This window comes from Euprymna scolopes, chromosome 3 (assembly GCF_053919585.1).
Source record: "Euprymna scolopes isolate OS-2025 chromosome 3, ASM5391958v1, whole genome shotgun sequence".
Taxonomy (NCBI): Eukaryota; Metazoa; Mollusca; class Cephalopoda; order Sepiida; family Sepiolidae; genus Euprymna; species Euprymna scolopes.
The window spans coordinates 160,870,655-160,882,155 of record NC_136484.1 but is presented as its reverse complement, the minus strand read 5'-3'; the positions used below and the strand labels follow the sequence as shown (position 1 = coordinate 160,882,155).

The window sequence follows — 11,501 nt, the reverse complement described above, 5'->3', positions numbered from 1 at the left end:
ATATATGTTTGCTTTGAAGATTTTCATTAAAACTACCCAGACAAAACTGTATAACTTGGCAGATAGGAGCCGACTTAGAGTGCTTTTTAAAGAATACGTTAATGTTCATGTATACGCTAAATGCGGTTCATGTTTTACTATTTCCTATCTGACTAAAGCACAAAAGGTTACGATTGATTCTGGAACGCTAAATGTTTTGGTTACGATTCTGCTGAGACTACGAATGCCATATGCCTAATATATATTACGTACAATATAATAATAAAAAACTAAAAATAAGAGATATTAAATCTACCAACATTAAAATATATGTAAACGTATTTTTAAAATCGGATAATGACGAAGGCTTTTCTAGTTAATATATAATAAAAAGCAAAATAAAATCAACAATAAAATTTGCAGTGTAACGGGAAGCATATTAATATATACACAGGGGGCAAAAAGAAAGTCCGCACATATATTTTTTTAACTGAAAATTTAAGCTAAATTTTATGTAACTGTTTAAACAAACTATGCCTCATTTGATTGGTATTTTATTCTTCTATAATTTTATCTGTTCATATTTGACTTCAATTGAAATATTCTAGTATTCACGTCAATTTAAACAAAATAACTTCAAATTGAGTGGACAAAAAGAAGGCTCGAAAAATAAGAAGTGTATTTAAATGTAAATCAAGGGCATAATGCAACATAAACACAATGTCCTAGTTAATATTTATTAGCATATCACTTATGCAATTTGAATTACACTGCAGCAATACTCCAGGAAAAGGGCATCCCATTTTCTTTTATTTTTTTTCCAAAGTTCTTCCAAATTTCAGATTTTATTATTATGTAGCTGTTGCTTGATGTAATGCAATACGTTTTCGATCAAACTAAGGTCTGGAGATTGTGGTGTCCAATCCAAACACGGAATATCATGCTCTTTACGGAACCTCTTGACATTGCCAGATGTGTGAATGGGAGCATTATCCTGCATGAAGGTGGGATTATCATCCAAATTTTGACAAGAGTCGGGTATAAAATTCTCAGTCAACATATTAATGTACTTGTTCGAATAACTCGACCTTACAAGCGAACTATACTATTGTAATAATAATGTTTCACGCCAAACCTAAACCTCCACCATATTGAAGCGTTGAAACTAAAAACCTACGATTAATTCTTCGGCTTTCCCCTGATTATCTTATAACGGATTCCGATTCACATCAAACATCAAATATATAAAGAATATACGTGTAAAGTTTTATAAAAATCGACCCAAACAATTTCAGAATCCATAGCTAACGAACGCACACTGATACAATGTACCTTATACATATTACCACCAGAAAACGCATCGAAGAACTGAAATTAGGAACCTGCGATAAATGGAAAATCTATAACAGTGTAAGAGGAAATTGGCATTGAACGATTTTCCCACTATCAATCAATCATTAGGTTGTTTTCACGGCAAACGAAGAGGCTGTTATGCTTGCAAGTCGATTTGCCTCAAACTCCAGATTGTACCGGCAAACAATTCCCTCTTTGACTTTCCCTTGCAGATTGAACTACACTAGATGATCTAAAAATCTATCCTTCTCTGGTACATGGTATCATAGAAAAACTTAGACACCTAAAAAGCATATAGACCCGATCTTGTATCGGTAGTGCTGCTAAAAAGTGCTCTGCGTAGGTTGTTCCGATTATCTCCAGACTTTACAACCAATGCCTTAACACATTTTGCTTTTTACACTGCTGGAAAACTGCTTCTGTAGTACCAGTTTTCAAGAATTCTGGCGAGACAACGTATCAATTAAATTATCGCCCCGTTAGCCTCCTCCCGCTTTTCGCCAAAATATTTTAGACTATAATTATCAAGCTGTAATCCATCACCTTACAGCTGTTAAACGTCTGATCGACAATGAATATGCCTTTAGGCAAGCCCGATCAACAGCAAACATCTTACCCGTAATTTCTGAATGTATATACCGTGCACTAGACATATCAAAGCAGGGTATAGCGGACGCCCTAGACACATCTAAGTTTTTTGACAGAATATGGTATGATGCTCTTTTATGGAAAATCAGGTCATATGGAATCACTGGACGAATACATAATGTAATTAAATCCTTCTTCATTAGGAAATATAGTCAGTCTGTTCTTGACAGTGGTAGATCTAAACAATATGATATACATGCGGGAGTACTTCAGTGGTCTGTCTTGGGAGCTTTATTATTCATGATATTCATAAAAGTACCTCCCTAATAAAATTGTTTATGAGATGGGTATATTTGATGGTTACACCACTCTCTATAGAGGGGAAAACAAATGAGGACATATCTAAGGAAATAGCAGAAACACAAGATGACGACCTCCAATTAGTAGTGGACTGGAGACAAAACTGGGTGGTCACATTCAATGCTTCTTTCAATGATTACAAGAAACCTTCTCTGGCATCAATAGCAATGGCTCAAAACACATAACCTGAAAGTAGTTCCTTTAAACTCCTCGGCCTAATGTTTACAGGAAACATTAACTGGAATAGTTATATAGAGAGCAATGCCAAGGCTTCTGCAAAGACGGTGGACTCTTTCCACCGTGCTAGACAGCTACACATATCTGAAAGTATCCTGTACATCTATAAATCCACCATTTGCCAATGTGTGGAGTATTGTTGCCACCTTTGGGCTGGTTCATCTGCTACTTAGAGAGCATTGCCAAGGCTGCTGCGAAGAAAGTGGGTCTCCCTACCGTGCTAGAAAGCTACTCACACCTAAAAGAGATCTTATGCATCTATAAGGCCATCAGGCGCCCATGTATAGAGTGTTGTTGTCACATTTGGGCTGGTGCCTCACACTCTTGGTCAGGGTTCAAAAGAGGGTCGCTAACCTGATACGTCCTGGAATGTCAACTAGGTTTCAGCTCCTGTCCCATCGATGAAATGTTGCATCCCTCTGCCTGTTCTTCAGGTACTTTACTTGTAAATTTTCTGACGAGCCTCCAAGCATCATGTAAAATTAAATAATTATTTTTCATGTTTGTCAGCAGATTATCTTTCTCGTTTAAGTGTTTTAAATTCTGGGTTCGTGAGAATGCACTTACCTTCAGTAAAACGGTAATATAAATACTGGAGAAAATATCGCGGCGTATTTATTATAATCTGTATATTGGTTGAGGAATTTGATGTACTGAAACTATCATTTGGATACTATACACGCATACACAGACATACATACACACAGATACACACAGGCACCCCTCATATATATATATATATATATATATATATACATACACACACACACATATATATATATCTTCTTCTATATATATAAAAGGCAAAAATCGGTGTGTATGTATGTATGTATGTATGTTTGTTTGTAACGCTAAAACTTTTGAAAGACGGAACCAGAGTTGACAAATTTGGTATCATATTGCACCTTGATCACCCGGATGACAAATATCGAAATTTCACGTCAAACGGACCAGTAGAAAGGGGTCAACTGATCGTTTTTCTCCTAGGGGGGGCCCCCCAAAAAACCTGTCATTTTAACGTTATTCAATACGTGTCACGTGACGTGACGTCAGCTCAAACTTTTGACAGACACAACCAAAGTTGACAAATTATGTATCATATTGAACCTTGATCACCCGCATGACAAATATCGAAATTCCACACCAAACGGACCATTAAAAGGGGGTGAACTGATCATTTCTCTCCTAGGGGGGCCCCCCAAAAAACCTGTCATTTTAATGTTAATATTACATAATCCAAAAACGCTTAGTCATGTCACGTGACGTGACGTCAACATCCAGTAATGGCGAACAAATGTAAACAAACACTTTGTTTTACCGATACTTTTGTAATTTCTCTTCTGCTTTGTTCTAGAGATTATTAAACTCCATGACAATGTCTCCAACGTATTTAACTGGTTAAAAATAGTATTTATACAAGAGTTTTAACGAAAAATATCAGGAAAAAATGTACAGGAATAAAAAAAAATTCAACTTTCAAAATATTCGTCGATAAAAAAAACGATCTTTATATTTACGCTAGCCATTTTGTATATTACCACGTGACCTGCTATCTCTTAAACTGGAGGGGGGGGGATCCACTTGAATCCAACAAAACCAGTAATTTTTTTTTTCTATTATATATACATCATTTTCTATAAAATTAAGTGTAGACTTTATAATTAAAACAAAAAATGTTATTCATACTAAAAAAAAAAAACGCTTAGTCATGTCACGTGACGTGACGTCAACATCCACTAATGGCGAACAATTGTACCTATTTATTATGCCTCCCCACGGGACAGTTAGACACCAGGGTCGTTTTTTAACGTGGAGAAAAGGTACAAAAATAAAAATTGTCTCAGTCGTGGAGGATTTCTCCTCCACCGAAAGAGAACAAGAAATAGAAGTGCAGCATCTGAAGAACAGATACTACACTTTGATCTTGACCAAAAGGCCAAGAATGCGAACAATTGTAAATAACAACTTTTTTCACAAAACCAACACCGTCTTTCTTTTTTTTCTCTCTCTTTCTCTCTCTCACCCACTTACTCTTCCCTCTCTCTCACCCTCTTTCTCTTGACGTCACACCACTGTTAAACTGTGGGGGGGGGAACACATTCCCAGGCATTATCTCCTATAGATGCACATTTTATTAGAAATGCAGCTTACAAAATATTAGACGATAATAAAAATATAAAACCAACACCCTCTTTCTCTTTTCTCTCTCTCTCACCAACTTACTCTTCTCTCTCTCTCACCCTCTTTCTCTTGACCTCCTACTACTGTTAAACTGTGTGTGTGTGGGGGGGGGAAGAGGCAGCTTGAAAACCAACAAAAACAGTGCACAGTTTCCCAAGCATTTGGGGTGGGAAGGGGGGGAAGAAGCCGAGCGCACAGTTTCGTGTGAGAGAGAGAGAACAATTCTCAACCTATATACTCAACAAATTTTTTATCTACAGATTTGAAAGTTTGTATATAGGGTATTCAGACATATGGAAATATATCTAGCATAATCTATCTATTATATCTATAAAAGTGAAAATGTGTGTGTGTGTGAGGTAGCCAGAGAGAGAGAGAGAGAGAGAGAGAGACAACAATTCTCAACCTATATATTCAATACATTTTTTATCTACAGATTTGAAAATTTGTATATAGGGTATTCAGACATATGGAAATATATCTAGCATAATCTATCTATTATATCTATAAAAGTGAAAATGTGTGTGTGTGTGAGGTAGCCAGAGAGAGAGAGAGAGAGAGAGAGACAACAATTCTCAACCTATATATTCAATACATTTTTTATCTACAGATTTGAAAATTTGTATATAGGGTATTCAGACATATGGAAATATATCTAGCATAATCTATCTATTATATCTATAAAAGTGAAAATGTGTGTGTGTGTGTGTGTGTATGCGTAAGAGAGAGAGAGAACAATTCTCAACCTATATACTCAACGTATTTTTATCTACGGATTTTAAACTTTGTATATAGGGTATTCAGACATATAGAAATATATCTAGCATAATCTATACATTATATCTATAAAAGTGAGAATGTGAGTGTGTGAGAGAGAGAGAGAACAATTCTCAACCTATATATTCAACAAATTTTTTACCTACAGATTTGAAAATTTGTATATTGGGTATTCAGACATATGGAAATATATCTAGCATAATCGATCTATTATATCTATAAAAGTCAGAATGTTTGCGTGTGGTTGTGTGTGTAAGGTTCCGAGAGAGAGAGAGAGAACAATTCTCAACCTATCTATTCAATAAATTTGTTATCTACAGATTTGACCATTTGTATATAGGGTATTCAGACATATGGAAATATATCCAGCATAATCTATCTATTATATCCATAAAAGTGAGAATGTGTGCGTGAGAGAGAGAGAGAGAGAGAGAGAGAGAGAGTAAGTACAATTCTCACCCTATATATTCAACAAATTTTTTAACTACCGATTATAAAATTTGTATATAGGGTATTCAGACATATGGAAATATATCTAGCATAATCTATCTATTATATCTAGAAAAGTGAGAATGTGTGTGAAAGAGAGAGAGAGAAGAGAGAGAGAGAGAACAATTCTCAACCTATATATTCAACTAATTTTTATGTACAGATCTAAAAATTTGTATACAGGGTATTCAGACGTTTGGAAATATATCTAGCATAATCTATTATATCTATAAAAGGTAGAATGTGTGTGTGTGTTTGTGAGTGAGTGAGTGAGTGAGTGAGTGAGAGAGAGAGAGAGAACAATTCTCAACCTATATACTCAACAAATTTTGTATCTACAGATTTGATAATTTGTATATAGGGTATTCAGACATAAGGAAATATATCTAGCATAATCTATCTATTATATCTATAAAAGTGAGAATGTGTGTGAAAGAGAGAGAGAGAGAGAACAATTCTCAACCTATATATTCAACAAATTCTATCTTTACAGATTTGAAAATTTGTATATAGGGTATTCAGACATTTGGAAATATATCTAGCATAATCTATTATATCTATAAAAGTGAGAATGTGTGTGTGAGAGAGAGAGAAAGAACAATTCTCAACCTATATACTCAACAAATTTTTTATCTACAGATTTAAAAATTTGTATATAGGGTATTCAGTCATATAGAAATATATCTAGCATAACCTATCTATTATATCTATAAAATGACCATGTGTGTGTGTGTGAGAGAGAGAGAGAGAGAGTCAGAGAGAGAGAGAGAACAATTTTCAGCTTGTGTGTGTGTGAGAAAGAGAGAGAGAGAAAGAGAGGAAGGAAAATTCTCACCCTATATATTTAACAAATTTTTTATCTACATATTAGAAAATTTGGATATAGGGTATTCAGACGTATGGAAATATATCTAGCATAATCTATCTATTATATCTATAAAAGTGAGAATGTGTGTGTGAGAGAGAGAGAAAGAGAGAGAGAGAGAACAATTCTCAACCTATATATTCAACTAATTTTTTATCTACAGATTTGAAAATGTGTATATTGCGTATTCAGACATATGTAAATATATCTGGCATAATCTATGTATTATATCTATAAAAGTGTGAATGTGAGTGATGGAAAGAGCAAAAAATTCTCAACCTATATAACCTATAAAAGTGAGAATATGTGTGAGAGAGAGAGAGAGAGAGAGAACAATTCTCAACCTATATATTCCACACATTTTTGGGCACAGATTTGGAAATTTGTATATAGGGTAGGCAGACATATAGAAATATATCTAGCATAATCTATCTATTATATCTATAAAAGTGAGAACTTGTGTGTGTGTGTGTGTGAGAGAGAGAGAGAGAACAATTCTTAACCTACATACTCAACAAATTTTTTACCTACAGTTTAGAAAATTTGTATATAGGGTATTCAGACATATGGAAATATATCTAGCATAATCTATCTATTATAACTACAAAAGTTAGAATGTGTGTGTGAGAGAGAGAGAGAGAGAGAACAATTCTAAACCTATATATTCAACAAATTTTTTATCTACAGATTTGAAACTTTGTATATAGGGTATTCAGACATATGGAAATATATCTAGCATAATCTATCTATTTTATCTATAAAAGTGAGAATGCGTGTGTGTTAGATAGCGAGAGAGAGAGAGAGAAAAAGAGAGAGATAAAAATTCTCAACCTATACATTCAACAAATTTTTTATCCACAGATTTGAACATTTGTATATAGGGTGTTCAGACATATAGAAATATATCTAGCATAATCTATCTATTATATGTATAAAAGTGAGAATGTGTGTGTGTGTGAGAGAGAGGACAATTGTCAACCTATGTATACAACAAATTTTTTATCTACAGATTTCAAAATTTGTATATTGGGCATTCAGACATATTTCAATATATCTGGCATAATCTGTCTATTATATCTATAAAAGTGAGAATGTGTGTGATAGAGAGAGAGAGAACAATTCTCAACCTATATACTCAACAAATTTTTTATCTACAGATTTGAAAATTTGTATATAGGGTATTCAGACATATGGAAATATATCTAGCATAATCTATTATATCTATAAAAGTGAGAATGTGTGTGTGTGTGTGTGAGAGAGAGAGAGAGAGAGAGAGAGAGAGAACAATTCTCAACCCATATACTCAACAAATTCTTTATCTACAGATTTTAAAATTTGTATATAGAGTATTCATACAAATAGAAATATATCTAGGATAATCTTTCTATTATATCTATAAAAGTGAGAATGTGTGTGTGTGTGAGCGAGAGAGAGAGAGAGAGAGAGAGAACAGTTCTCAACCTATACATTCAACAAATTTTTATATATAGGGTATTCAGAAATATCGAAATATATCTAGCATAATCTATTATATCATTAAAAGTTAGAATGTGTGTGTGTGAGAGATAGAGAGAACAATTCTCAACCTATGCACTCTACAAATTTTTTATCTACAAATTAGAAAATTTGTATATAGGGTATTCACACATATGGAAATATATCTAGCATAATCTATCTATTATATCTATAAAAGTTAGAATGTGTGTGTGAGGTAGCCAGAGAGAGAGAGAGAGAGAGAGTAAGAACAATTTTCAACCTATATATTCAACAAATATTTGATCTACAGATTAGAAAATTTGTATATAGGGTATTCAGACATATGGAAATATATCTAGCATAATCTATCTATTATATCTCTAAAATTGAGAATGTGTGTGTGAGAGAGAGAGAGAGAACAATTTTCAACCTATATACTCAACAAATTTTTTTATCTACAGATTTGAAAATTTGTATATAGGGTATTCAGACATATGGAAATATATCTAGAGTAATCTATCTATTATATCTATAAAAGTGAGAATGCGTGTGTGTGTGTGAGAGAGCGACACAGAACAATTCTCAACCTATATATTCAACAAATTTTTTATGTACAGATCTGAAATATCACATTTGTATAGAAGTAGAAATCTTGATACCTACTCTGATACCTAATAAAAGAAAGGACACTCTTTAGGGCGGATTTTGATTATAACAAGTCACTAATTAGAAATTATAATAAACATTCTAATAATTTAAGAATTTTACCAAAATAAAATTGCATGGTAATCACCCAATTTCTGCCACAAAATTTTGATTGGCAGAACTCATAAACATAAAATATATATTTTCTAATTTCATCTTTTTTTTTTTCTTTTTACATAATCTGGTTTGATGTTTTCCCAAATATTCAAATCACTATATTTTGCTGCTTAATATCAAATACAGCAACTGAGTTATTTTTATGCATCAAACAATTACATTTTCTCATTCATCCAAACTAATCACTGAACATCAATTTCATATTTTCTTCACTAAAATATTACTATGCTTGATGTCATCAAGTGGAGCGGATCATTTTTTTTTCATTTGTTCACACATTTTTCCAATTTATATATATATTTAAAGATTCTTAGCCTATGTCATTGCATACCAATCTGTTTATTAAAAGTTAAGGTTCACTGTAAACACATATGTTACACCAAAATAAAAACGCTTCAGATAATGTCTTGATATTCAATTCAGTTTCTCACATGACATCTTATGAAGTTAGTAGAAATGTTACAGACTTTTGAATCTCAAACACTTTCAATACTGTGCACTGATATTTTCTTTTTTGCAATATAAGCACATTCATGATTTTTTTTACAAACGTTAAAAACTTTCACATTGTGTAGCAATATACTGAAACAATTATAAAAATATTTGTTTTTATTTTGAATGATGCAGGGCATCTGAAGAGAGATTTTTCTAACAAAATGAAAGTATAATTTTTAGCAATAGGTATCTAGGAAAAGGCCACTACATATGTTATAAGTTCCAAATTTCCACAACCTGGCAAATACTGGTACATGCTAGCAAATTTAGATTTGCAATTACAAAATATGATTCTAATTTTTTCCTTTGCTCTTTATTCTAACACTACACTAAGTTTACTGTGTTATTTCGCTACAGTTGATATTGTGTAGAACAATAAGAAAATCATAGTGAACAATGCATTCAACAAAATTTCACACACATTTCTAGATACCTATATCTAATAAGTTCAAAAGAAAGGACACACTTAGGGAGGTATTTTGGTGGTCAAGTCACTAAAAAGAGATTAGCTGGTTTCCCGGCATAGCCCAGGATATAATAAAGATTGACTGAAATACAGGTTCTAGCTGGTTTCTAGGCGTTGCCAGGGATGTAATATAGACACATTATGTTGTATATTACCTGTTCTCTTCTCCCTAAGGTAAAACAATTTCATATACATGCTGTAAATTACCTATGCTAGGGATAAAACATGAACAATATCAGTCCTAGGGTAGATAAAACAAATAATACATAGATATGAAAGATTCCTCTCCCCTAAGAATCAAACATATGTTCAATATCTGCTTTTGTTTTTTCATTGTTTATACGGTCCCGAGCAACGCCGGGTAGCCCTGCTAGTCTATATATATAAAAGGCAAAAATCGGTGTGTATGTATGTATGTATGTATGTATGTATGTATGTTTGTTTGTAACGCTAAAACTTTTGAAAGACGGAACCAGAGTTGACAAATTTGGTATCATATTGCACCTTGATCACCCGGATGACAAATATCGAAATTTCACGTCAAACGGACCAGTAGAAAGGGGTCAACTGATCGTTTTTCTCCTAGGGGGGCCCCCAAAAAAACCTGTCATTTTAACGTTATTCAATACGTGTCACGTGACGTGACGTCAGCTCAAACTTTTGACAGACACAACCAAAGTTGACAAATTATGTATCATATTGAACCTTGATCACCCGCATGACAAATATCGAAATTCCACACCAAACGGACCATTAAAAGGGGGTGAACTGATCATTTCTCTCCTAGGGGGGGCCCCCAAAAAAACCTGTCATTTTAATGTTAATATTACATAATCCAAAAACGCTTAGTCATGTCACGTGACGTGACGTCAACATCCAGTAATGGCGAACAAATGTAAACAAACACTTTGTTTTACCGATACTTTTGTAATTTCTCTTCTGCTTTGTTCTAGAGATTATTAAACTCCATGACAATGTCTCCAACGTATTTAACTGGTTAAAAATAGTATTTATACAAGAGTTTTAACGAAAAATATCAGGAAAAAATGTACAGGAATAAAAAAAAATTCAGCTTTCAAAATATTCGTCGATAAAAAAACCGATCTTTATATTTACGCTAGCCATTTTGTATATTACCACGTGACCTGCTATCTCTTAAACTGGAGGGGGGGATCCACTTGAATCCAACAAAACCAGTAATTTTTTTTTTCTATTATATATACATCATTTTCTATAAAATTAAGTGTAGACTTTATAATTAAAACAAAAAATGTTATTCATACTAAAAAAAAAAACGCTTAGTCATGTCACGTGACGTGACGTCAACATCCACTAATGGCGAACAATTGTACCTATTTACTATGCCTCCCCACGGGACAGAGTTAGACACCAGGGTCGTTTTTTAACGTGGAG

At 33.3% G+C, this 11,501-nt stretch overlaps 1 pseudogene; it reads right to left on the bottom strand.

Moving 5' to 3' along the window:
* Positions 1-4,332: 4,332 nt before the first annotated feature.
* Positions 4,333-4,466, bottom strand: LOC145265204 (U2 spliceosomal RNA; annotated as a pseudogene).
* Between the last annotated feature and the right edge of the window lie 7,035 nt (positions 4,467-11,501).